The sequence below is a fragment of the Vidua macroura genome, chromosome 2, assembly GCF_024509145.1.
Source record: "Vidua macroura isolate BioBank_ID:100142 chromosome 2, ASM2450914v1, whole genome shotgun sequence".
Lineage (NCBI taxonomy): Eukaryota > Metazoa > Chordata > Aves > Passeriformes > Viduidae > Vidua > Vidua macroura.
The window spans coordinates 88616616-88622634 of record NC_071572.1 but is presented as its reverse complement, the minus strand read 5'-3'; the positions used below and the strand labels follow the sequence as shown (position 1 = coordinate 88622634).

At 41.5% G+C, this 6019-nt stretch overlaps 1 long non-coding RNA gene across 1 annotated transcript; it reads right to left on the bottom strand.

Annotated features, from left to right (window-relative positions):
• Nucleotides 1-452: 452 nt before the first annotated feature.
• LOC128803862 (uncharacterized) lies at nucleotides 453-2396 on the bottom strand. Its single transcript, XR_008435861.1, has 2 exons — nucleotides 2310-2396; nucleotides 453-638 (listed from the first exon to the last, which is right to left on the bottom strand). It is a non-coding gene; the product is annotated as an uncharacterized LOC128803862 (long non-coding RNA).
• Nucleotides 2397-6019: the final 3623 nt, after the last annotated feature.

The following is a 6019-nucleotide window of genomic DNA, read 5'->3' as shown; positions in this document are numbered from 1 at the left end:
TGTATTGCTCAACTCTGAAATGTATGTTTCCTTCCTATTTATGATGATTTAATGACACTTCTTTTTGTGGCTGGGAAGTGTAAGCCACCCAGGCTGCCCTATCTGTCGGCACGTTTCTGACTGTAGAAGTTAAATTTGTTTCAAAAGTTTAGACTCATTAGACTAATTTTTCACGGGTCATGCGACAAATTTGAGAGAAGAGACATAGGCTGGGAGTCAATGACAGAGAGGCAATGTGGGAAGGCAAAGGAAACTGAAGATAAACTACCCTGGTAGTGCCTATTTATGCTGCCAGAGGTGAGACTGGACCCATGCCCATGTCCCTACCATTCAACCATTCCTGCTGACAATCCCAGGAGTCCTGTGTGGACCTGTATAGGGAACAGCTGCATGAACTGTAAAGTTGTCAAACCAAATTCACCCCTTAAATAACTGCAAAGTCTCATAAAAAATAAATTTATCTTCATGCTTTATTATTTCAGCTGCATTAGATTTCTCAAGTAGAAGGTGCTGACAAGGCTCAGGTGAAAAGGATACTGTCACTATAGCATGAGTAGCCACATGACCTCCAAACTCCAGAGTGATCGCAGCATTCTAAAAACTGGAGACAGAAAAGCTGCTGTGCTAAATCTCCTCATCTTCACAATCACAAATGAAAGGAAAGGGCAGAAAGGTTTCTTTCAGGATGTGGTAATGAAGTTGTGCAGATTTGTCTACAATTCCCTACTAAAGTCCTGTAAAGACATGTGCCTGAATAGCTGGATTTCTAAATCTTACAATAACATTTCTGTACTTCCTCTGGTTGTAAGAACACGGGAAAAAGAAAAACCAGAAACTATGTTAAGAAAAATAATGTTTTTCATGGGAGATTCTGGCTACTTTAGTTTGGTAAACTAACATAATGATTTAAAATTTCTTAACAATCAAATCTCAGGTGTGGGATTGAGCTCCAGATCATAGGCATCTAAATGGAGGGGCTTAGTTGCCATCTGAGGTGCTGTAAGGCATCCTGCCTGAGCCTCAGCTGCTTCTCCAGAAGGGCACAGATCTCCCATATACCCCACATTATATCTGCCAGCCTTTTGCTTCTGTATCCTAGAACATTGAATGCTTATGTTCACTGAAAACTGTACAGCTATTTGACTCATTTTGAAAGAGACATCTGAATCCCCCTCCAGAGTCCATTAGCTGAATTGACTGGATTTCCACTCACTATAATGGGAACATGACACGTAGACAGGAAATTAAAGTGCCTACAAGCTAGAACTGACTGCCCCCTATCCCTCCCCAAAGAGTTTAATGTTCACCAAATGTAAAGACTCAATAAGAGGCATGTGAAGACATGGACATAAGAAGCTTCACTGAGCTTCTCATCAGTTTAGTGTTCCAGTTTCACTCCATTTAGCAATCCTTTAAATCACCGTCAATAATAACACTCAGGAAACACGTTTCAGCAAATGTGGTTGATTCACAGGCAAACTTAAAGCCTAAACAAATCTAACAGATCTTTCAGTGGCCACTTTTTGCATCCAGTTCAGAAAATATTTGGTATTCTTTAATGAAATTAGCATCTCTGTTTCAGACTTAAATTAGACAGGTTCAACAACTCTTAAAAACAAACACAGAACCCATAAAAGCTCAACATAGCTTTGCAGAGGATTGGCTCCTGCCACATTCAGGAGCTTGACAGTCACAGCCATCCAATCTAAACTAACAGGCTCTGCCACTCAATGGGGTTTGGCAGAAAAAACTTCCTACCACAGAGCTCAGATTCATGGCTTCCAGAGGGGACATGGCTTGGCCTTGGACCTTGGATCACCTCAAACTTGTGTGTCTGGTGGTCACCGGCATTTGGCTATGCTAGGTGATCACCACAGGACCTGCTCTGCTTGCTCTGCCCTGGCACTGTGGGATTGTGCCTTGCCAGGGCAGAGGACACTGTCCTCGTCTGCCTCACTCTCACTCTGCACTCTTGGCTCACTGTTCCACAGTATGTTCTATTGTGTCAAAGGATTTTCTGTGAAGACTGTAGAATAACTAGCTAGGTAATAAAACAACAATTAAAATTCAGTGTAATTAAACATGAAATTATACATGAGGAAAACTGTTCCAACCTTATACGTACCAATGATGGCTGCCTAGTTGATTTTTTACTACTCATAAAATTTGGGTGTTACAATGAAACTGTTTCTATCATAAGATTCTTATTTAGGCATTTTTATTTGTCTAGCTAGAATCTATCCTGTGAGGCACAAACAGGAGTGACTGAAAGCAAAAGCAGCAAAAGCCCCAGTGCTGTTGCTGTGTACCATTCTGTCCTGTGTATGAGTGTTGTCCAGCTGGATGGCTACATGGAGGGGTTTAATGGTAACACTGCTCAACTTTCTGCCCCAGAATGTGAGAAATTTATACTGCTGTGTAACCCAGTAAATTTCAAAGGGAGTATACTGTGCTCTGGCTTTCCTTATCTGACACAGAGGAAAACTACATGCATTCATTCACATCAGCCTCTCTCAGTCAGTTTGGAGTTTCCAAAGCATCCAGCCTTGTGACATCAGGGAAACAGTAGCACTGCACAGAAAGGGTAAATGAAGCAGAGAACATCTCAGTGACTTAGCCTCTCTGAGAAGAAGTCCCAGAACACTTGCTTCCTTTTAAATACAGCAATGCAAATACTGTGAAAACTTGAAATCTAGTGCTTGTTGGAGTTTGTCTGTAGATGTACACGAGGTTTAGGATTTATTCTGATTGCAATGTTCCAGACAAGGGAAGAAGTATCTCCTTTTAGGGATAAATAAAACTGTAGTGAGCACATCTAATCACGTTGAGTGTTCACAGAAGCATGGCCTGGCAAGAATGTTTACTTTTACCTGGCATTGCCTCTCTGCTTGGGATAGTATGGACAGGTTCAGAAGAAAACAATATTAATTCAAATTTGGATTCACAAAAAACTTCTGTTTTTTTTCCTACCATTTATTATTGTTATTCTGTTTCATTGTAAATCTGTGCTTACTGCCTGTTGGGCCACAAAAATTGGCATAATATATATCAGCATAATATGGCATGATATTGAATGAGATGCAAAGATAACAAGAGACATGCTTGAAAAGAAACCAGAGATCAGAGGAGAAAAGCCAGGATACCCAGTGAGGGATTCCAGTTTAAATTTAAGAAAAAAGAAGAGGCATTTGAGTTACTATTTATGTTTTTACAGAAAAGAATAAAAAGGTTTATTTTCCTTAATGTTGAACTGTTTTAAACACTGCAGAGTGAGTGAACTTGGTGTACTAAGAATCCAGACCAATACCTTTAACTTAGTGACAACAATTTATGTGTGTGTTTTGCTTTGTTTTCCCTTCAGCCACCTCTCAAAAGCAATAACAACCGAAACCGCCCATTCATCACCTTCTCTTTGATCTTCACTCTTGATAACAGCTATTTTGCATCTTCATTCAAATCACTCCACCCCATTCCTTGCAGTAATATTAAAGAAAAACTTCCTGTTTCTGGATGCCTTTCTGCAATAAATCCAATTACTGCAGCTCCAGGGAGGGGTTCAGTTGGCAACAAATGCAGCAGAAAAAGCAGTTTGGTGTTACAGATGGATTTTTAAAAGCTGTTCTGAGTCCTCGAGATTCTGAGGCAGGCAAGGTAACTGCTATATGTTGGAATATGCAGGTAACTGCATTTTCAAAGGTCCCCCAATATCCTTCTACAGGATGAAAACAATCAGTGTCAGTTCTTAGACAGTATGGATTGGAAAAATATGCTTTGCAAAATAAAGACCTTGGAGATATATTGTAATTCATGAAGGACATGAACATCAGTTCAAATCTTGAAAATTGTAGTGAAAAATAAGCCACTGAAAAAAATGCTCTTTCTAGACAGCCAGGAAGCCATTTGTAAATCACACAATCACACAATCACAGCATAAGCTGAGCTGGAAGGGACCCAAAGCACTGAGTCCAACTCTAGCCCTGCACAGCACTATTCCCAAGAGTCACACCACATATCTCAGTGCTGTCCAAATATTTCTTGAACTCTGACAGGTTGGTGCTGTGACCTCTTCCCTGGGGAGCCTGTTCCAGTGCCCAACCATCCTCTGGGTGAGGAACCTTTTACTAATATCAAATCCAAACCTCCCCTGACACAACCTGAGGCCATTCCCTCAGGTCCTGTCACCAGTCACCACAGAGAAGAGATCAGTGCCTGCCCCTCCTCTTCCCCTCACAAGGAAGCTGCAGACTGCAATGACATCTCCCCTCAGTCTCCTCCAAGCTGAACACATCCAGTGACCTCAGCCACTCTTCATATGTTTTCTCCTCAAGGCCCTTCACCATTTTCGTTGCCCTCCTTTGGACACTCTCTAATACTTTAATGTCTTTTTTATATGGTGGCACCCAGAACTGCCCCCAGCACTGGAGGTGAGGTCGCCCCAGTGCAGAGCAGAGCAGGACAATCCCCTCCCTTGCCCGGCCATGCTGTGCCTGATGCCCCCCAGGACAGGGTTGGCCCTCCTGGCTGCCAGGGCACTGCTGGCTCATGTCCAACCTGCCACAGACCAGGACCCCCAGGTCTCTTTGTGTGGCACTGCTCTCCAGCATCTCATTTCCCAGTCTGTCTGTACATCCAGGGTTGCCCCATCCCAGGTGCAGAATCCAGAACTTTCCCATGTTGAACTTCATCTGGTTGGTGATTGCCCAGCCCTCTCATTTGTCCAGGTCTCTGCACAGCCTCCCTGCCTTGGAGGGAGTCAACAGCTCCTCCCAGCTAATCCTGTGATAAACACAGTAAATTGCATCTTTAAAAGAAATTACAAGCTTGCCATATCTCTACTGTATAAGGAGTGCAAATGATTTCTTGCAGTACCTGGTCTCAAACCCTGCTTGCACACAAAACAATGGGATTCAATGTATTTCCCTGATTTTTGGCAGCTGGGCATCATACTACAAGGGAGTGTGGAGGAACATGGGTTCATAGAGACTCTTCTACACTTCTGCCAGGAAGCAGCTGTACTCAGAATATAAAAACTCTTGTGAACAGCTAAGTTTACTATGAGCTCAGATTTTTTAAAGTCACCACTGTATATTTATGACCATTTCTATTGTCTTTAGCATCTTAAATGTGCAAGTAGCATTCACAGCGTATTACTTTTGAAGGATCTCAACAGTCTCATTTGGCATTCCTGTGTTGGGTTAACTTCTTCCTGGTAAAGAGAGAGAAGCTGCCCTAGCAGCCTTGAAGCTTGCTCTCCTTGCACATTCTGAGGTCTAGGATTAACCTTAACAAAGTTTAAATTTTGCTGCAATAATGGTTTAGATTTACATCTGCCGCCGTTGAGGCAGGATGGGAATGATGAAGACTCCAAGTCAGAAGGCGAGAAAAGAACTGAACTGATTTATTTCAAATTCGCTCATTTTATAGAGCACATCATGCAGACCAATTTTATTGGTCTTAAAGTAAAAACATCTCACACCATTGGTGCGCTGTGAACGGCGCACGGTGGCAGAACATATCTATAAACAATGTGAACAACAAGAGAGATAATGAATTGTTTACATTCCTTTTTGAACTCTTTCCCAGGCTCAGCCTGGTAGAAATCTCTCCTTTTCTCTCTGACTGAACTGAGAATATCCACATACATCAAAATAAATTTTTTAGGTTTACTTCATGATTTTCTTCAGAAGCAGGAGACCATTATCTGAACATAATGTTATCATGTTTTATTATCCTGTTCATTCAGCCACATCATTTTGCCCCTGCAGGATGTAAATACAGAAAGAAAAAAGAAAATTAAAAAGTAAAAAGAAAAAAGAAAGAAAAACGAAAAGAGGCAGAACAGATTATGACAGGAGTTTCTCAGTGCACAGTAAAGACATAAAAGTTGTGTTTGTCATATACATCTGCATGCCTTTACAGACCATCCTTCTGACTCAAGGTCTAATCTTGGGACTTACCAAGAGATGAGAATTGGTAATATATACATTCCTCTCTTCTCCTGAGTTTCAAAATAAACAAA